A 22,115-nucleotide genomic window follows, 5' to 3' on the forward strand; every position below is an offset into this window, starting at 1 on the left:
CTATCTTCTCAAGAATCCTCCTCTATATAAAGGATTCTCCCCTTGCTTGTAAGAGATAGAAGTTTGAAAGAAATAAAACTCGTGTTTTTTCTTACAACATGAATCCCTAAAACTCTTCTCTCTCTCTGCAAATGAAGCTCTAAGAAAGAAAAAGAATAAAGAATTAAATTTGTTCATTTTGAAAACCTAAGGAAGTATGCTCTGCACTTGCCTTCTAGTAAGGATCCTGTGCATCAGAAAACTTTTGATCATTTCTTATCTGGTTTGGTACCCTGTTTTAGACTAAAAAGAAGTCTGTTTTGGGTTGTATAACCCGAGAAAAATGTTTTAAAAGTTTTGCGAAAGTATATCGGCTGGAAACCCGAGCTTGCGGACTACTGGTCCTAAGAACAGTCTTAACTGTTGTAGTTCTGGTATAACAACGCCACGTACTTCACCATAACTGGTATCTTAATTTCCATTAGAATTTAATATCCATCATAATGTAGAATTTGAATTCCATACTAAGTAGTGAAGAATTTAAATTCCTATTATATTAGAAACTAAAGTTTCCAAAATTATTTTTCAACTTTTTAACTTATTTAATAGCATTAATAATTATTATTTATAATTTTATTTTATTATTTATATTATAAATGGACCTCCACTGAAAGGTCACCGGACCACCGCCGAACTTCGCCGGAAGGTTGCCGGACCACCGCCGGACCTCGTTGGACCACGGCCAGAAGGCCGCCGGACCTCGCCGAAAGATCGCCGGACCTCCGCCACTAGCCACTGGACCGCTATTTTATTTATATATATATATATTATTACTAATATAAATAGTTTAATATTTACGGTAAATGATAAATTTGTCTAAAGAAAAAAATTATAATTCATTTACTTATCAAATTTTATATCAAACTAAACAACAAAATCTAATTTCACTACTCTTTTCTATTCCTTTCTTCTCCCTTCCTCTCCATTCCACTCTTTTCCTCTCCTCCCTTTTCTTCAAACCAAATATGACCTTAAAGTCAGTTATTGGTCAATGAAAAATTTAACTGATGGTAGAGGTTTTTTTTTTACAAATAAAATGATTTCTTGCAATGGCCTCAAACTTCATGAGAGGGTTTTTTTTTTAAATTACCCTTTTGTAATATTTTACATGACTAAATGAGGGAAAGGATTCATTATTGTAATACCTGTTGAAAAAATAGCATATCTATATGCTATTTTGGGGGCACATTTTGAGTGGGTCCCACTTAGAGAAAGTGAGAAATCTTGTGAGGTTTGGATTCTATTCCGTTAATGCTTCAAAAGTGTAATTTTATTTTCTCAAAATGGTGCTTGAGTGAATGAGAAATTATCTCTCAAAGTTCACCCTTGAAGTTGGAAATTTGAAAGAAAATGAGGTTTATCTCACATGGGAAAAAGAAGCCAAGAGAGTAGTGTTTAAATATAAACACTTAACCATGCATGAACAAGAATTATAAGGATAGCGGCTCTCTCCACACGCGCGTTCGCAGGGGGGTTGCGAATCCATGACCGATTTGGTTGAACTTGTGTGCGCCCGCGCGTCCTGCGTACGCGAATGTCAGCCCAAAAACACCCAAGCTTGCATGGCACATTTTTTATTTCCTTTTAATTTTTTTTGTAACAGTTTCACACCTTTTGAATTCAAAAATTTTGTAACAGTTTCGCAATTATTTGGGCTGTTATGCAATTCAATTTTTTGAATTGAATTGTTTAAATTCAAAGGCTGTTACAGCAATTAAATTGCACATATTGAATTTCAAAATTCAATTTTTGTGCTTTTGTTACCAACCCACATGAGTATAAAAAGGCATCATTCTCTTTTGTTTTAAAAAATACACTGAAACCAGCACACAGAGCACTTGCAATTTTCCTTTCTTCCTTATTTTGTCTTATTTCTGATCGAGTTTGCCGCTGCTGTGGTTCACCGGAATTATCTGTCTGTGCTTGACGGAAAATTCATCCCCGTTGTATCCTGGGAAGCTGTTACCAGCAGACCTAAAGTATTTCAGTAGGTGGTAAATTTGTTTTAAGGAAACTGGGCTGTAGGCCTCGGGTTTTAGTGTCTGTTTTGATTTTTCTTTTCCCTTCTGGTTTTCCAGTTCTTCATTTGTTATTCCTTACTGTATTAATTTGTTATCTCACTGTGTTTATTTTTTTTACAATCTTAAAACAGAATTTAAACTATCATTGAGATGGCAACTGAAACCATTGATGAAGTTCCGTATGTCCCTGTTTCAACTTCTGTTGCTGAACCATTTGTTGTGAAGGAACCAGCCTCTGTGGCAATTCTTGTGAATCATGCGGACAGGCCAGAAAAATTCAATGGCCAGAATTTCAAACTTGGCAGCAAAAGATGTTCTTTTACTTGACCACGTCGAGGTTCTTGACCGAGGATGCTCCTAAACCCAAAGAGGGTGAAACAGATATTCAAGTTGCAAGTGCAATTGATGCATGGCACCATTCTGATTTTTTATGTTAAAATTATGTAATGAATGGCCTTAGTGATTCCTTGTATAACGTATACATATAAAAGAAAATAGCCAAGGAGTTATGAGAATCCTTAAACCGAAAATATAAAACTGAGGATGTGGGTACCAAAAAGTTTGTTGTTGGTCGCTTCCTAGATTATAAAATGGTGGATTCTAAAACTGTAATAAGTCAAGTACAAGAGCTTCAAATCATATTATCTGAAATCCTTGCAGAAGAGATGATGCTAAATGAAACTTTTCAAGTGGCTGCAATTATGGACAAATTGCCTCCTGCTTGGAAAGATTTCAAGAGCTATTTAAAGCATAAACGCAAGGAAATGAATATTGAGGGGGTGGTTGTTAAGCTCCGAATTGAGGAAGATAACAGAAATGCAGAAAGAAGAGGGGCTATTTCTATGGAAAATGCAAATGTTGTTAAACATGGACCTAAAAATAAAAATAAAAAATTAGGTCTGAAAGGAGGAATTTCCAAGAAGCAAACAAAGTTTCAAGGAAAATGTTTTAATTGTAATAAGATAGGTCACAAGGCTTCGGATTGCAGGTTGCCTAAAACGAAGCGAGAGGCGAATGTAGTGGAAAACACCACTCAACATGTTTCAGACATAAACACCTCTGCAGTGGTTTCAGAAGTGAATCTGGTTGACTCTAACCCGAGAGAATGGTGGATTGATACGGGAGCAACCAGACATGTTTGCTCGGACAAAGGGTTGTTCATTTCATTTGAAACAGTTAGCAATGGAGAGAAGCTATTCATGGGAAATTCTGCTACGTCTGAGATTGAGGGTCAAACGGAAGGTGATTTTGAAGATGACTTCTGGGAAAGAGTTGACTCTGAATGATATGTTTTATGTGCCAGAAATTCGGAAGAACTTGGTTTCTGGATCGTTGCTAAACAAACATGGTTTCCGAATGGTGTTCGAGTCAAATAGGGTAGTTTTGTCAAAATGTGGGATGTATGTGGGAAAGGGTTATGTTAATGATGGGCTATTTAAGCTCAATGTAATGACTCTGAAATCAACAATTAATAATAAAGCTAGTTCTTCTGCTTATTTGCTTGAGTCTTCTAATATTTGGCATGGTATATTAGGATATGTTAATTTTAATTCTTTGTGTAAATTAATTAACATGAAGCATATTCCCAATTTCCAAATTGATTTGAAACATAAGTGTGAAACTTGTGTTGAGGCAAAACTAACTAGATCATTTTCCAAATAATTAAAAGAAACACTGAACCACTTGATTTAATACATAGTGATATTTGCGATTTTAAATCCATTCAAACAAGAGGTGGTAATAAATATTTTATTACTTTTATTGACGATTGCACAAAATATTGCTATGTATATTTGTTGAAAAGTAAAGATGAAGATTTAGAAAAGTTTATTCTCTACAAAAATGAAGTTGAGAATCAACTTAATAAAAAAATCAAAGAATTAAAGAGTGACCGTAGTGGTGAGTATGTTGTTCCGTTTGAGTCACTATGTGAATAAAGTGGAATTATACATAAAGTCACGGCTCCATATTCACCTCAATCTAATGGGATTGCAGAACGAAAGAATTGAACATTAAAGGAAATGATGAATGCAATGTTGATAAGTTCTGGGTTACCCCAGAATATGTGGGGAGAAGTTGTTTTGTCAGCTAATTATTTATTAAATAAGATACCCCGAAAGCAAGAAGATAAAACCTCGTATGAGCTGTGGAAAGGTAGAGCACCTTCTTATAAATTCTTATGAGTGTGGGGGTGTCTTGCTAAAGTAGTGGTTGGTTCAAATAAAAAAGTGAAAATAGGACCAAAAATTGTTGACTGCATTTTCATTGGTTATGCACAAAACAGTAGTGCTTATTGATAACTATAGGAAATGAGAGTTATTACATCAATTCTAGACTTAAATCAAGATCACTTAGAGAACAAATAAGGTGTTTTTATTACATTTTGGTTATATTTTACATAAACATTCATTTTAGTTGAGTTTTAATAAGTTTTATTTGAATCAAAGTAATTTGTGCTAAAAACAGGTGCATAATTGTAGGTTTTCAGAAAGTCTTAATACATGAGGGGATGGTGAGACTTTAGATGAGCAAGAGGAGGAAAGAAGATGGCCGCAAAAGAAGTAAAACACAATCGGGACTAGTGCAGTGTTGTAGCGGATGTTAGAGCAACCAGTGCTGTAGTAATCTGGGACCAATGCGGGAGAAAACTTAGGCACAGGTCAGCTACAGAATCGTGATTTGCATGTTTCCTAATTTAACGTATGCACGCCTTTGGACTTTTGCTTTACCCTAATTTGCAATATAAAAGGGAAGCGTGCACTGCATAAAAAGGCGGTAAGGGAATTATCATTAGAATAATTAGAGAGGAATGAGAAGAAGATTAGAATTGAAGATTGCTATTTCAGCAACATTGAGGAATCTGGTAGACTTATTTGGATTTGTCTTTCACCATGCTCAACTTATATTTATATTCTTCCTTTAATTGTTCTGATGTATCCCGTGAACAATATATTTATGTTTGCTTTTCTTATTCAGAATATGAACTAGATTTACTTGTAGTTGAGTGACAAATAATCCAATGGGTTCTTGACTTTTCTTATGTATTATTATGTCATTACTGTAGCATTTTACTCTAGTAGCTATTATTAATATAACTGTTATTTCAGTTGACCACCCATTTAATAGTTCAAGTTAAGATAGAGCCGCAAAAGGGCATGTCTTAATCGATATTATTAGAGTATTACTTGGTCTTAATTTAAGTTTCCTGAATTAAGTTATCTTGAATCCCATAAAGGCTATACTTGAAGTTAAGATTTGTGACACACTAGATATAGGTGCTCACCTTGTAGGGTGGAGAGACTAAAGATCATAATGTCATACCATAAGTAGATTAGCAACTGGTAATTGTTAATAGATTTAAGGGTATGAGACTTCCAACATGCGATAGCTGAGGATGCAGATTAATTCTGCCCAGTGCTGCAGCACTTTCCGTAACAACTGGTGTTAACATAATGAAAAGCAGTCAGCCCATAAGGAGAGTTTGATCATTCAACTACCATAATCTCAATTGAATCTTAGACACATTTATTATAGTTTATTTCATTACGGTATTGTTTTACTTTATTCTCTCACAATCATTAATTACGATAGAACTTAATTTACCATTATTAACTTCGGCCTTAAGTTGATTTTGCACTATTGTGATTGCTATAGCATTTCGAGTAACATCAATCCCTGTGGAGACGATCTTGAATATTTATCACTTTATTACTTGTTGTGTATACTTGCACATTGGCATTGGTAGCAATTGATTATAAAAATAACCAACAAGTTTTTAGCATCGTTGCCGGGGATTGATTGTTTATTTTTTAAGTGTGAAGTAAATCTTGATAGCCCCAAATTTGATTTAATTTATTCTATTTATTGGCAGATCAGTACGTCCATGCGCAAAGACATATCTGTGGTATTCTAATTTGATCCTGAGATTAAAAGGACTGTCAGGAGACTACGAAGAGAATAGAGGAATTCAAAAACTGTTTCAGGCATGAATAACTTGCAGGATGTGGGAAATTTGAACCCTCAGGGGCCCTTACAACCAATCAACATTCAAGAAGAGCAGAACGAACATGTTAACGAGAGACAACCAGGCAATAACAACATTATTTACATGGCTGATGACAGAGACAGGGCTGTTAGAGATTATGCCGTGTTAACTCCTCAAGTTGTACACCCTGGGATAATCAAACCTGAAGTAGAAGCAGCAAACTTTGAATTGAAACCAGTGATGTTTCAAATGTTGCAAACAGTTGGTCAATTCAATGGATTGCCAAATGAAGATCCTCCTCTCCATCTTAAGTTGTTCTTGGAAGTGAGTGATGCTTTTAAGATTGCTGAAGCAACACAAGATGCCTTAAAGCTGAGGCTTTTTCCTTATTCCTTAAGAGATCGAGTAAGAGCATGGTTAAATTCGTTACCATCTGATTCCATCACTACATGGAATGAGTTGGCTGATAAATTCTTAATGAAATATTTCCCACCAATAAAAAATGCAAAGTTGCGGAATGAGATTACTTCATTCCATCAACTTGAAGATGAGAGTTTGTATGAGGCTTGAGAAAGATTCAAAGAACTGCTCAGAAGGTGTCCTCATCATGCCATTCCTTGTTGCATTCAATTGGAAACTTTCTACAATGGGTTGAATCTGAGTACAAGGTTAATGGTGGATGCTTCAGCAAATAGAGCTTTGTTATCCAAATCTTACACTGAAGCTTATGAAATTTTAAAGAGAATTGCCAATAATAATTATCAGTGGCCATCAACTAGGCAACCAGCAGCAAGAGGATCAACAGGGGTACATAACATAGATGCAATTACAGCCTTATCAGCACAAGTAACCTCATTGACTAACATGGTAAAGGCCATGACATCTGCTCCAGCAATAGTAAAGCAAGTTGCTGAACTTTCTTGTGTGTATTATGGTGAAGAACGTAACTTTAATAATTGTCCTAGAAATCCAGCTTTAGTAAACTATGTGGGTAATTTCAATCGACAACCTTAGAACAACCCATATTCAAATACTTACAACCCTGGTTGGAAACAACACCCAAATTTTTCTTGGAGCAGTCAGAATCATAATGCTCCAACATTAAATGGACAAAATAGGAACACTCAACCATCTGGTTTTCATCAGCAGAGTCAGGGGCAAAAATATATCAGTCAGGATCCAATCACTTCACTGGAAGCACTGATTAAGGAATACATTGCAAAGAATGAAGCAATTGTGCAGAGTCAAGCTGTATCCTTGAGAAACCTAGAAAATCAAATGGGACAACTTGCCACAGCAATGAGTAGCAGAACTCAAGGAAGCTTACCTAGCAACACAGAAGACCCTAGGAGAGAGAGCAAAGAACACTGCAAAGTAATTAATTTGAGATCTGGAAAGAATGTTGATATCCCAATTGATGTGACAAAAAATGGGATGGAATTCAATTCAGCACAAAACCCACCTCAAAATGGAAGCATGTTACAACATCCCACCCATCCCGACACTAGTTACATGGGCCAAGCTACAACAACTTCAGAGGGAATTCAACCAGAACATGCTAAAAAAGAAGTTACAACACCAGTAGCCACGACCTACACCAAAACAAACAAACAGAGTTTGGTACCTCCTAAAGCTACCCAGCAGTTTAGACATCCACCACATTTCCCACAGAGGTTCCAGAAGCAAAAACAAGACAAGCAGTTCAGCAAATTTCTGGAAGTGCTGAAGTAGTTACACATAAATATACCTTTTGTGGAAGTTTTGGAGCAAATGTCAAATTATGTGAAATTTCTAAAAGACATTTTGGCACGAAAGAGAAGGCTAGGAGAATTTAAAACTGTTGCTTTAACACAGGAGAGTAGCCATATGCTCCAAAGTAAGATTCTTACAAAAGTGAATGATCTAGGAAGTTTTACAATACCCTGCTCTATAGGAACTAGGTATGCTGGCAAAACACTTTGTGACTTGGGAGCTAGTATTAATTTGATGCCATTGTCTGTATTTAAGCAGCTGGGAGTAGGGGAATGTAGACCAACAACAGTCACTCTGCAATTAGCTGACAGATCTCATGCATATCCTGAAGGAAAAATTGAGGATGTACTGGTGAAGGTGGACAAATTCATTTTCCCAATAGACTTTATTGTACTAGACTTCGAAGCTGATAAAGAGGTACCCATTATACTTGGAAGACCTTTTCTAGTAACTGGAAAGACTTTGATTGATGTGCAGAAAGGAGAGCTCACTATGAGAATGAATGATCAGCAAGTCACATTTAATGTACTAGAGGCTATGAGGAGCCCTGATGAAGTAGAAGATTGCAATTTCCTAAGTGTCGTGGATTTTATTATAGCAGACAGAATGGACAGATGTTGCAGTAATGAAATCAACAAAGTCACCACCTTTGAGGATGTAGAAGAGGAAGATGTTGCAGCAAATCAGATAGATTGGATGGAAGAAAAGCAATTTGATAGGCACAACAGGTTTATTGAGCATCTGAATCTTTTAGACAGGGAAAAAACAACTTTACCATCTATTGAATCACCTCCTAGTCTTGAATTAAAATTGTTAACATTCACATTTAAAATATATTTATCTTGGTCAAAACAACACACTCCCTGTAATTATTTCTTCTATTTTGGATACAGGTCAAGAACATAGTTTAGTATATTTGCTTGGAAAATACAGAAGAGCAATTGGATGGACCATGGCAGACATCAAGGGGATAAGTCCATCAATATGCGTGCATAAAATCCTGTTAGAAGATTGCTACAGTAATTCGGTGGAGCACTAGAAAAGGTTGAACCCTATTATGAAAGAAGTGGTGAAGAATGAAATCATCAAGTTGTTAGATGCTGGAATCATATACCCAAATATTAGACAGTTCGTGGGTGAGCCCAGTTCAATGTGTTCCAAAGAAGGGAGGGATAACAGTAATAGCTAATGAGAGGAATGAACTTATTCCTACAAGAACAGTGACTGGATGGAGAGTATATATGGATTATAGGAAGCTTATCAAAGCCACAAGGAAAGACCACTTCCCACTTCCATTCATAGATCAGATATTAGACAGACTTCCTGGAAAACAGTACTATTGTTTCTTAGATGGGTATTCAGGCCACAATTAAATTGCTATAGCTCCAGAGGATCAGGAGAATACTATATTTACTTATCCTTATGGAACATATTCCTTCAGAAGAATATCCTTTGGGTTGTGCAATGCTCCAGCAACTTTTCAAAGATGCATGATGTCTATTTTTTCTGATATGGTAGAGCAGACTTTAGAAGTTTTCATAGATGACTTCTCAGTTTTTGGAGAGACATACAATGATTGTTTACACAACTTGGAAGAAATTCTTAAAAGATGTGAAATGACTAACTTAGTACTCAATTGGGAAAAATGTCATTTCATGGTATAAGAAGGAATAGTGTTGGGTCATAAGGTATCCAAGAATGGCATTGAAGTAGACAAAGCCAAGATAGATGTAATTGATAAACTGCCACCTCCAACTTCAATAAAGGGTATTAGGAGTTTTTTGGGTAATGCTGGATTTTACAAAAGATTCATTAAGGATTTTTCCAAGGTAGCTAAACCATTATGCTAATTGCTAGAACATGATGAGCCCTTTCACTTTGACAAAGATTGCCTTCAAGCATTTGGAGAATTAAAGAAAGCTCTGATCACTGCTCCAGTAGTTATATCTCTAGACTGGACTTTACCATTTGAACTGATGTGTGATGCTAGTGATCATTATGTGGGAGCAGTATTAGGGTAAAGAAAGGATAAGGTTTTTCACTCCATATACTATGCAAGCAAAACTTACTCAAACTCATATCAATTACACCACTACAAAGAAAGAGTTGCTAGCAGTAGTATTTGCTTTTGATAAATTCAGAGCTTATTTGGTGGGTACTAAAGTGACTGTATACACAGACCATGCAGCCATCAAATACTTAATTTCAAAGAAGGATGCCAAACCAAGATTAATCAGATGAATCTTATTGCTTCAAGAATTTGATCTGAAAATTAAAGACAGAAAGGGGACTGAGAATCAAGTAGCAGACCACCTGTCACGGGTAGAAGCAGACACTAGTACATTGATAAGGAGGGACATCACTGAAACTTTTCCTGATGAACAGTTGTTGGCAGTACAGCAAGCACAAATGCTGCAGCAGTCAGGATCTCCATGTTATGCAGATTTTGCGAATTACTTAGTAAGTGGGATGCTACCACCTAAGTTGAAGTTTCAGGAGAAGAAGAAATTTCTTCATGATGTTAGAAGCTATCAATGGGATGATCCACATTTATATAAGTTATGCTCAGATCAAGTAATACGAAGATGTGCTTTAGAAGGAGAAATCCCCCATATATTAGAGTTATGCCATGCTGCAACATATGGAGGATATTTTGGTGGTCACAGAACATCTGCTAAAGTTTTGCAATCAGGTTATTACTGGCCTACTATTTTTAAAGATGCTTATGAATTTGTTAAATATTGTGACATGTGTCAAAGGACAGGGAACATAACTAAAAGACATGAAATGCCATTGACTAACATTCTGGAAGTGGAAGTTTTTGATGTCTGGGGAATAGATTTAATGGGACATTTCCCACCATCCTTTGGGAACCTATATATCCTTGTTGTTGTGGATTATGTCTCCAAGTGGGTAGAAGCTGCAGCATTACCTACCAATGATGCTAAAACAGTGGTGACTTTTCTTCAAAAAAATATTTTCTCCAGGTTTGGCACTCCTAGAGCAATTATAAGTGATGAGGGTACTCATTTTTATAAAAAAGTCTGTCTGCAGCTATGGTGAAATATGAAGTCAGACACAAGGTAGCAACATCATATCACCCACAATCCAATGGTTAGGCTGAAGTGTCCAACAGAGAAATTAAAAAGATCTTAGAAAAAGTGGTGAACCCAACGAGGAAGGATTGGTTTTTGCAGTTACACGACTCTCTATAGGCCTACAGAACAGCATACAAAACTCCACTCGGCATGTCTCCTTACCGAATTGTTTATGGAAAGGCTTGTCATTTGCCACTAGAGCTAGAGCATAAAGCACACTGGGCACTGAAGAAATTAAATTGGGATATTCATGCTACAGCAAAGCAAAGGAAGCTTCAGCTTTGTAAGCTTGATGAATTACTGCTATTTTCATATGAAAATGCAAGAATCTATAAAGAGAGGACAAAACACTAGCACGACAAGCATTTCAACACAGGTAATTCAGCCCTGGTCAATTAGTGTTGCTCCACAATACATGACTAAGATTATTTCCGGGAAAGCTAAAATCATGATGGTCTTACCCTTTTAAGCTGTTAAAACTTTATCCTCATGGAGCTGTTGATCTTCTAGATGAACAAACAGGTCAAGAATTCAAAGTTAATGGACACAGGGTTAAGCATTACATATATCCAGCGGTAGATTGTTCAAAGGAGGTGTTACTCCTTAAAGAACCCAGCTATTGAGCAATGAAAGAAGGTCAGGCTGAAGGACCTTAAATTAAACGCTCCATGGGAGGCAACCGATTGTGGAGACAGCCACCTCAAACCAAGTTTGATCTCCTTTGGTTTTGTTGATGGCCCTCCCTCTTTTCTATTTTATTTAATTTTGTTCTTCCATTCTAACTATTTAGTTTTATTCTTTCACATTATTGCATTCTTTACTTTTGCTATCATTTGATCTCTTTATTTTTAATTAATTTTAGAATTAATTTTAGTTTGTGGGAAGTATGTGTGGCAATTGAATTCCATATTGACAAGTGAGGTTGTATGGTAGTAGAGTGCAGAGGCGAGCCACGTTTCAGAAGGTATTGGCGTGGAGTATATAATCGTTGCTGGAGTAAGCAAATGGGTGCTGCAGCAACCAATTTTACCGTTACAGTAAATTAAAAATTGGAGCTTCTCACTTACCGTTGGAGATAAATCATGACAGACGGATGCATTGCTTTGGATAGTAATTGTGAAAAAATCTACGAAATTAATGTGTTAATTTCACTGGCCTATATTTTAGGGACATGCACATTAAATTCAAAATATTTCTTCCTTCAATTATCTTTAGTTACCGTATTTATCTTCAATTAAAATCCACTATAAAATGGAGTCACTATGCGTAGTGCTCTACGGCACTATTCCCCATCTCCTTCGTAAGGTCAACTCTCATAATTCTTAACCTATTCTTCTCATTTTACTCTCAGGGACATTAGCCTCAATTTGTTACTGCTACAGCAATGCTGAGGTATAAGAAAACAACTAGCCACCTCAAAGATCTGTCACGCTTCCAGAGTTACCACGCCGAAGAAAAATATGAAGAATTCATAGAGTCGCGTAAGATTCTGGAAGAAAAAGGGTCTCAATGTCCAGAACGACTCACCGGAATTGTGCAAACAATACACAATGCTGCAGCAAAGCGTAGATGGTTAGACTTTTGCAACCATCCTCGAGATCCTGTGCTACCAGTAGTCAAGGAATTTTACGCTAATTTGGTAAGCCCTGATCAGCACAATATTTGGGTAAGAAACACATTGGTTCCATTAGACACCCGCGTTATAAATGCTTTCTATAATATACTTGCTGAAATTAATTGTGAGTATGTCAAATTGCTTGATAAATTGACCCCAAAAAAATGGAACACCATCTTCACAACTCTTACAATCGGAGGGGCATCATGGGCTAATGAGGAAGGACATGTGGTTAATAGGATAGATTTGAAACCTATTGCTAAGGTGTGGGTGAAATTTCTGAAATCTAGGCTTATGCCAACCACTCACACTACTACGGTTTCACAAGAAATGTTGGTCTTGTTATATGTCATTGTTTAATGGCTTCCTATAGATGTGGGTAGCATCATCGAAAAAGAAATCAGGGATTGTACAGCTAAGAATCACAAAATTACTGCCTTGCTATTTCCTTCACTCATCACCAGCATCTGTGTAGTATCTGGTGTTCATCTTGACGCGAGAGATGACCATATCAAGAATGATGGTGCCTTCACGGAACATACCATTGAGAGAGTTGCTGGTGAGAGTGTTGGAACAACAATTGAACCAGCTACTGTAATAGGAGCTCGACGAGCTATTGGTTTAGAACAGACAATCCAGACGCTTAGCACCAGTATAACTTAATGTGCTTCAGCTCAGCAGAGGGAAAACAATTGGTTTTGGAGCTATTTATAGTACCCGGAAAACCAACTACACCAATTTGCTCTGTACATGAAACGCACTCATCGAAACTTCCCTGATTCATTGCTCCAGGAGTACAATTTTAACACTAACACCACAGGTGCTCCAGCAGAAGCCAGTGAAGAAGCCACTGCCGCAGATGGACCAGAAGAAGAAGCTGCAGCCCAACCACAAGCAGAGGTAGAATCAGAAAATGTTGAACCATCTGATCAACCTAAGAAAGAAGGTGACAAGTCTGCGACTGATAGCTCACCCACAGAGGCAGAGGACAACTTTGAGAAAGAACGTGAGGAACCTCCATCCCAACTCATTTCAAAACCAAGAAAAAGCACATTATTCAAGAAGAGGAAGAAGAAGACCCTGAAGAGAAACCTTCTATTCCAATCCTTGCGGGCAAGGTCAAGGGCAAGGGCAAGGGCAATGGAAAAATAGCAACACCTCCAGCCTCTAAAGATGAAATGGAGCAAGTTGATGTAGAGCTGGTTGCTGCAGCAAACAGAGTTACGCCTACATCTGCAGAAGCCAAGCAGCTACTTGATATCATTGCTGCCATCACAGCTGAGGACCAGGCAGCTGATGCATTAACTCCAATTCCTCCACAGCAAACTCCTAGCCAACCTGGTCGTACCAGTCCGCGACAATCCAGCAAAAGAAAAGGCAGTACGTCTAAAGGCACTATTACAGCAGCCTCGCCACAACTAAAAGGGACCAAATCGGTGTCAACCACGCAACCTACCCCAGCCTCAACTCCTCTCGCCAGCTCAGTGATGAAAAAGACAAAGACATTGCCAGCTACTCCACCACAAGTTTCACCAAATGATAAGCTGCGCAGGGCATCTAAGAAGCGCTGATATCATCCCGTCATGTGCAGCAGTCCCAACCACAGAGAAATATTCCTTCCTTGCCAGTTAATTTCTTTCATTTAAAAAAAAAAGAAAAATTTTTTTCTTTTAGTATGTTTTTCAATTTGTGTGATATTTTCTAATGTCTTCCATGTCCTTATCAACTTGTGTGCCTTTGTTATGTATGCTTGTGAGGACACAACATCTCTCAAGTTTGGGGGGGTTGTGTTTCCGAATGCATGTGTTTATGTTTGTGTTGTGTGTTGTGTGTTGCTCTGTTATCTAATATTTGTGTATGGATTTGAAAACTTAATGAAGATAAATTGAGTGTTATTCAGTATTTATGAGAATGCCAAGTAAAGATAGTTATAGATGGAAGAGAAATTCTTTCCCGACACTTAGACTTTGGTTGAATTGTATGAGACTGCTAGAGCAGAGCCAAAAGAATAGAAAAGATCTTAAGTTTGGAGGGAGAAGCAAGTTTGATCGACTGTGATATCTATGAAATAAACTCTGTTCCAATGGCTCAAGTTGCTAAGTAACTAAATCTGAGTATGTACCCCATATGCAGAATTGTGTTCAAAGGTAGCAAGAGTTATGAGCAATGTTGTAGCATATATATATATATATATATATATATAAAAAGTCATCTGTCTAAGGCATTGAGTAGCCAGGTCTGTTCATGAGCCCCATGTTCAGCCTTGAGTAAAAGATACCTCTAGATAAGATTATATTATAGATATTGCTGCAGCAACTATGGTTTGAGTAATTGGGTGTCATCATTACAATTGATTGACATTCACATGAAAGATAAATGTTACAGTAAGGAGGTTGAATACTCTCTAGTTTATCAATCTTAAAATCATCACAGTTTAAGTATGTAAAATTTATGCTACCCAATTTATGAATGAAGTATTATCACTGCTGAAATTCATGCAGTCTTTTGGTGATGTTATAGCATCTCTAGAATTCAATCAAATGAGCACACACACACTATGAACAGAAAGAAGCTTAAGTCTAGAACTGATTTACTATGGTCATTTTGCATGATTGGGATTGTGATCTGAAGGTGGAAGAATCCTTGCAAATTTGATAAAAGAGCTAAAGTTGTGTGCATGATTGTTTGCGTGAAGTGTTAGTATGTTGTCGTTACTTGAAGACAAGTAATGGTTTAAGTTTGGGGGTGTGATAACTCTAGGAAATGAGAGTTATTACATCAATTTTAGACTTAAATCAAGATCACTTAGAGAAAAAATAAGGTGTTTTTATTACATTTTGGTTATATTTTGCATAAACATTCATTTTAGTTGAGTCTTAATAAGTTTTGTTTGAATCAAAGTAATTTGTACTAAAAACAGGTGCATAATTGTAGGTTTTCAGAAAGTCTTAATGCATGAGGGGATGGTGAGACTTTAGATGAGTAAGAGAAGGAAAGAAGATGACCGCAAAAGAAGTAAAGTACAATCGGGACTAGTGCAATGTTGTAGCAGATGATAGAGCAACCAGTGTTGTAGCAATCTGGGACCAATGCGGGAGAAAACTTAGGCACGGGTCAGCTACAGAATCGCGATTTTCATGTTTCCTAATTTAATGCATGCACGCCCATGGACTTTTGTTTAACCCTAATTTGCAATATAAAATGGAAGCGTGCACGACATAGAAAGTCGTCAAGGGAATTATCATTAGAATAATTAGAGAGGAAGGAGAAGAAGATCAGAATTGAAGATTGCTGTTTCGGCAACATTGAGGAATCTGGCAGACTTATTTGGATTTGTCTTTCACCGTGCTCAACTTATATTTATATTCTTCCTTTGATTGTTCTGATATATCCCGTGAACAACATATTTATGTTTGCTTTTCTTATTCAGAATATGAACTAGATTTACTTGTAGTTGAGTGACAAATAATCCAATGGGTTCTTGACTGTTCTTATGTGTTGTTATGTCATTGCTGTAGCATTTTACTCTAGTAGCTATTATTAATATAACTGTTATTTCGGTTGACCACCCATTTAATAGTTCAAGTTAAGATAGAGCCGCAAAATGACATGTCTTAGCGGATATTATTAGAGTATTACTTGGTCTTAATTTAAGTTTCCTGAATTAAGTTATCTTGAATCTCATAAGGGTTATACTTGAAGTTAAGATTTGTGACACACTAGACATAGGTGCTCACCTTGTAGGGTGGAGAGACTAAAGATTATAATGCTATAGCATAAGTAGATTAGCAACTGGTCATTGTTAATAGATTTAAGGGTATGAGACTTCCAACATGCGATAGCTGAGGATGCAGATTAATTCTGCCCAGTGCTGCAGCACTTACCGTAACAACTGGTGTTAACATGATGAAAAGCAGTCAGCCCATAAGGAGAGTTTGATCAGTCAACTACCATAATCTGTATTGAATCTTAGACACATTTATTCTAGTTTATTTCATTATGATATTGTTTTACTTTATTCTCTCACAATCATCAATTATGATAGAACTTAATTTACGATTATTAACTTCGACCTTAAGTTGATTTGCACTATTGTGATTGCTATAGCATTTCGAGTAACATCAATCCCTGTGGAGACGATCTTGAATATTCATCACTTGATTACTTGTTGTGTATACTTGCACATTGGCATTAGTAGCAATTTATTATAAAAATAACCAACACTTATCGATTTTTGGTGCATGAGTCTAAAGTTCCAGATGTCCACAAAAATATGATAATAGAATCAAGAAATGCATCATTTTTCGAACATGTGTTTCCTTGCAATTCTAGAGTGGAATCAAGAGAATTACGACAATTTCATGAAACAACAATTGAAAATGAAGAAAATGATGAAGCACCAGAAGAAGAAGAAAAAGAAATTAAGGTCAGATATAGCAAAAGAGCTAGAATAGAAAAGTCTTTTGGTCTAGACTTTCTGACGTATTTGCTAGAAAGTGAACCTCAAAGCTTTAAAGAAGCTGTAACTTCAGCTGAAGGCGCTAATGAAAAGAAGCCATTAACAGTGAAGTTGAATCCATTTTACAAAATCATACTTGGGAGCTAGTAGATCTTCCTCCAGGATGTAAACCTTTGGAGTACAAGCGGATTTTCAAAAGGAAAATGAAAGCCGATTGATCAATCGATAAGTACAAGGCTAGGCTTGTAATTAAAGGTTATAAGCAGCGAGAAGGCCTTGATTACTTTGATACTTATTCTCCTGTTACAAGAATAAATTCCATTCGGATGATAATAACAATTGCAGCTTTGCGCAATCTCGAGATACATCAAATGGATATAAAGACGGCTTTTGTAAATGGAGATTTAGATGAAGAAATCTACATGGAGCAACCTAAAGGTTTTATAGCTCCAGGACAAGAAACGAAAGTTTGTAAATTAGTAAAGTCATTATATGGCTTGAAACAAGTACTGAAACAGTGGCATAAGAAATTTGATCATACGATGATCACAAGTGGCTTTAAGATTAACGAGTGTGACAAGTGTGTTTATGTCAAAGAAACAGAAAATGGCTATGTCATTTTATGTTTATATGTTGATGACATGCTCATTGTTGGGAATGATGATGACATGATTAAATCTATCAAGAATATATTGAAGTCTAAGTTTGACATGAAAGACATGGGTCTTGCATATGTCATTTTGGGAATTAAAATCTCAAGGGCTTCTAATGGACTTATTCTTAGTCAAACTCATTATGTAGATAAAATTCTTGGGAAATTTAATAAAGATGATAATATTGTGTCTAAAACTCCATTAGATACGAGTATCCATCTATCGAAAAATAGAGGAGAGGGTATTTCTCAAGTAGAATATACTAGAATAATAGGCAGTCTGATGTACTTAACAAATTGTACCAGACCAGATCTAGCCTATACAGTAAGTAAACTTAGTAGATATATGAGTAATCCAAGAACTGATCACTGGAAAGCTATCGTAAGAGTACTTAGGTATATTCAATACACTCGTAATTATGGACTGCACTATACTAGGTATCTAGAAGTATGAGAAGGATTTAGTGATGCTAACTGGATATCTGATGTAAAAGATTCAAAATCCACTAGTGGTTATGTGTTTATATTAGCAGGTGTAGATGTATCATGGAGATCTTCTAAACAGACAGTAATTGCCAGATCTACAATGGAATCTGAATTCATTGCATTAGATAAATGTGATGAAGAAGCAGAATGACTACGCAATTTTTTAGAAGGTATTCCAAAGTGGCCAGAGCCTGTGCCTACAATTTGTATACATTGCGATAGTCAATCAACTATCGATAGGGCACAAAGCAATATGTATAATGGTAAGTCTAAACACATACGTCGTAAACATAATACCATTAGACAACTTATTTCTAGTGGAGTTATTTCTATTGACTATGTGAGGTCAAAGGATAACATTGCAGATCCGCTAACCAAATGATTAAATAGAGAGCTAGTAGAAAAATCATGGAGGGGAATGGGATTAAAACCCATAGAATGATTAGTCAATAACGAAGGAAAACCCAACCTAGTTGACCGGAGATCCCTAGATCTAGGTTCAATGGGACAACCTAATTGTTAAAGACTAAAGTTAGATTACTGTGGGGGTCATTCTCTTCAGAGGATTACCTCATTAACCATTTCTATGATGAAACAGTGATGCCCGTGGGGAAAAAGATTAAGCTAGGCTCTTAATGATTCTTATGCGTCAGAAATTGGAGTGGAGTAATGCAGGTTACTCTTAATTAAGATATCACCTATGTGAGAGAGAAGTGGGGCCGCTTCAAAGGGAGCTATTAAGGGTTCAACTCTTAGAAACTCTTACAGAACTAGGTAGATGTTCAAGGTCAAAACGAATATAACCATGAGAACTCAATAGTGTTATAAGAAATACCTATGTGTAGTATATGATCGTTTACACTAACGGCAGAACAGTTCAAAGACATCGCGTCTACTGATCAACCAGTAAAGTAATTATACTATTACAAGGGAAGGTTCAAAGGATAACACCTACCTATCCTGTGCTAGGTATCGATCCAATAAAATCGATCATTAAGGTAAAAAAAAAATGGTTTTGATGTAAAAATTATAGTTGTTTTTCTGTTTTTATTGCCAATTTTTATTCTTGTGGGTGATTGTTGAAAAAATAGCATATCTATATGCTATTTTGAGTGCACATTTTGAGTGGGTTCCACTTAGAGAAAGTGAGAAATCTTGTGAGGTTCAGATTCTATTTCATTAATACTTCAAATGTGTAATTTTATTTTCTCAAAATGGTGCTTGGGTGAATGATAAATTGTCTCTCAAAGTTCACCCTTGAAGTTGGAAATTTGAAAGAAAATAAGGTTTTTCCCACATGGGAAAAAGAAGCCAATGGAGTAGTGTTTAAATATAAACACTTAACCATGCATGAACAAGAATTTTAAGGATAGAGGCTCTCTCCATATACGCGTGCGCGGGGGGGTGTGTGAATCCATGACTGATTTGGTTGAACTTGTGTGCGCCCGCGCGTCCTGCATACGCGAATGTCAGCCCAAAAACACCCAAGCTTGCATGGCACGTTTTTTATTTTCTTTTAAATTTTTTTGTAACAATTTCACACCTTTTGAATTCAAAAGTTTTGTAACAGCTTCGCAATTATTTGGGTTGTTGAGCAATTCAATTTTTTGAATTGAATTGTTTAAATTCAAAGGCTGTTACAGCAATTAAATTGCACATATTGAATTCTGAAATTTAATTTTTGTGCTGTTGTTACCAACCCACATGAGTATAAAAAGGCACCATTCTCTTCTGTTTAAAAAAATACACTAAAACCAGCACATAGAGCACTTGCAATTTTCCTTTCTTCCTTCTTCCGTCTTGTTTCTGATCAAGTTAGCCACTGTTGTGGTTCGCCAAAATTATATGTCTGTGCTTGACGGAAAATTCATCCTCATTGTATCCTGGGAAGCAGTTACCAGCAGACCTAAAGCATTTCAGTAGGTGGTAAATCTGTTTTAAGGAAACTGAGCTGCAGGCCTCGGGTTTTAGTTTCTGTTTCGATTTTTCTTTTCCCTTCTGGTTTTCTAGTTCTTCATTTGTTCTTCCTTTCCTTACTGTGTTAATTTGTTATCTCACTGTGTTTATTTTTCTTACAATAGCCACTAAGGAAGATGTTTTAGAGTCTGCATGCTGCAGTCTCTACGCTCGTAAATAAGAGAAAATGGCGTTTGAACTTTTGTTTTATAACCTATAAATAATTAGTTTCTACTGAAAGCAAAAGTATATTTGGTTGATTGTTTTTGAAATAGTGTTTGAAAATGAAAAATTGAAAATGTGTTTTGTTGTTTTTCTGAAAATGATATATTTTATTTTACAAAATTCTTTTTAGAAAAACATTAAAGTTCTTTAAAATTTACAAAAATGCTACAAAAAAATTAAAACCATTAAACAAACAATTTAATTGCATTATAAAGTAGCGGTAGGCATTTGGTTCAGTTTTTATCGAACTGAACCGAACCGATATTTTCAATTCAGTTTGGTTCGGTTTTAAAGATAAAACCCGAATGGTTTAGAAATTAAGGGTCTGTTTGGTATTGTTTTTAAATTTGTATTTTCTGAGAATAAAAATGAAAATGATGTTTTGCAGTTGCTGTATTTCGAATTTAAATATGTGTTTGATATAAAAAAAATGGTGTGATTATTATTTTTAATTTCTATGTAGCTCAAAAAAATGGTGTGATTTGGATATATGGTTGAGGTAAAATCAGAATTGAAATTTAAAAAAGAAAAATTGGCTGCTTATTGAGAAAGAAATGGATTTTGATTTGCTCAATTCAATTTTAATGGTTTAGGCTCTATAGTGGTAGCAAAACAAAGCATTATTTGGTTGAACCATGCATCTCATTTGCTGGATGTTGCCATGGGGTTATAATATTTAAGCCTCTGATTGTATGGAGCTTATTCATGGAAGTTTGTTGGAAAATGGCCATGGTGCATTTTGAATGGGTAATGATGGGATTCGTAGCAAAAGTTGTTATTTCTTCATTTTTATTTTTTTATTTCAAGGAAATATCAATAATTGAAGAGGGTAAAATAGTCATTTTAATTATTTTTAACATTGTAAATATTTGGAATTGTTAAGGACAAAAATATAAAAAAAAATGGGGTTGTGATTTTCGCACCAAAAATCTTAGCTTTTCTTGTAGTTGTCTAAGTTTATAAATTGTCACCAGGATAATATTATCTTTTTAAAGTCAGCTATTGGTCAATGAAGAATTTAACTGATGGTAGAGGGTTTTTTTTATAAATAAAACGATTTCTTGGAATGGCCTCAAACTTCAAGAGAGATTTTTTTTTTTAAATTACCCTTTTGTAATCTGTTACATGACTGAATGAGGGAAATGATTCATTATGGTAATAACCACTAGAGAAGATGTGTTAGAATCTGCATGTTGCAGTCTCTATGCTCTTAAATAAGAGAAAATGGCATTTTAATTTTTGTTTTATAATCTATAAATAATTATTTTCAGTGAAAACAAAGGAGAAAACTATGGTGCAACGGTGGTACCGTGCCACCGTTGCACCCAACCGTTGGATCTCAATGGATCCAATCATCCAAGTGGATCCAACAGCGGGATGCAATAGTGGCACGATACCACCGTTGCACCGTAGCTGGACCCGAAAACAAAAGTACATTTGGTTGATTGTTTTTGAAATAGTGTTTGAAAATGAAAAAATAAAAATGTGTTTTGTTGTTTTTCTGAAAAAGTGAAGACAATGAATAAGAGTCAAAAGAAAAATTGTATTATAATAAAAAAATATTAATAAACTAAAATTCTTTTAATTATGATATATTTTATTTATTTATTTGTTATTGTAAATATTTTTTTTACAAAATTCCTTTTAGAAAAACATTAAAGTTCTTTAAAAATTAAAAAAATACTACAAAAAAAATTAAAAACATTAAACAAACAATTTAATTACATTATAAAGTAAATATTGGTCATGAGCTCACATGATAAGTGATAGACTAATAGGTTCGTCTAAGTTACTGTTAATGTAAATTACAGCTGCCCTGTAAACGTT

At 35.7% G+C, this 22,115-nt stretch overlaps 1 non-coding gene and 1 pseudogene across 1 annotated transcript; both read right to left on the reverse strand.

Moving 5' to 3' along the window:
• LOC112095661 overlaps positions 1-22,115 on the reverse strand; it is a 178,173-nt pseudogene that overhangs the window by 15,599 nt on the left and 140,459 nt on the right.
• LOC112096033 lies at positions 6,553-6,659 on the reverse strand. The gene has a single exon (XR_002904191.1). It is a non-coding gene; the product is annotated as a small nucleolar RNA R71 (small nucleolar RNA).

This window comes from Citrus clementina, unplaced genomic scaffold (genome assembly GCF_000493195.1).
Source record: "Citrus clementina cultivar Clemenules unplaced genomic scaffold, Citrus_clementina_v1.0 scaffold_1, whole genome shotgun sequence".
Classification (NCBI taxonomy): Eukaryota; Viridiplantae; Streptophyta; class Magnoliopsida; order Sapindales; family Rutaceae; genus Citrus; species Citrus x clementina.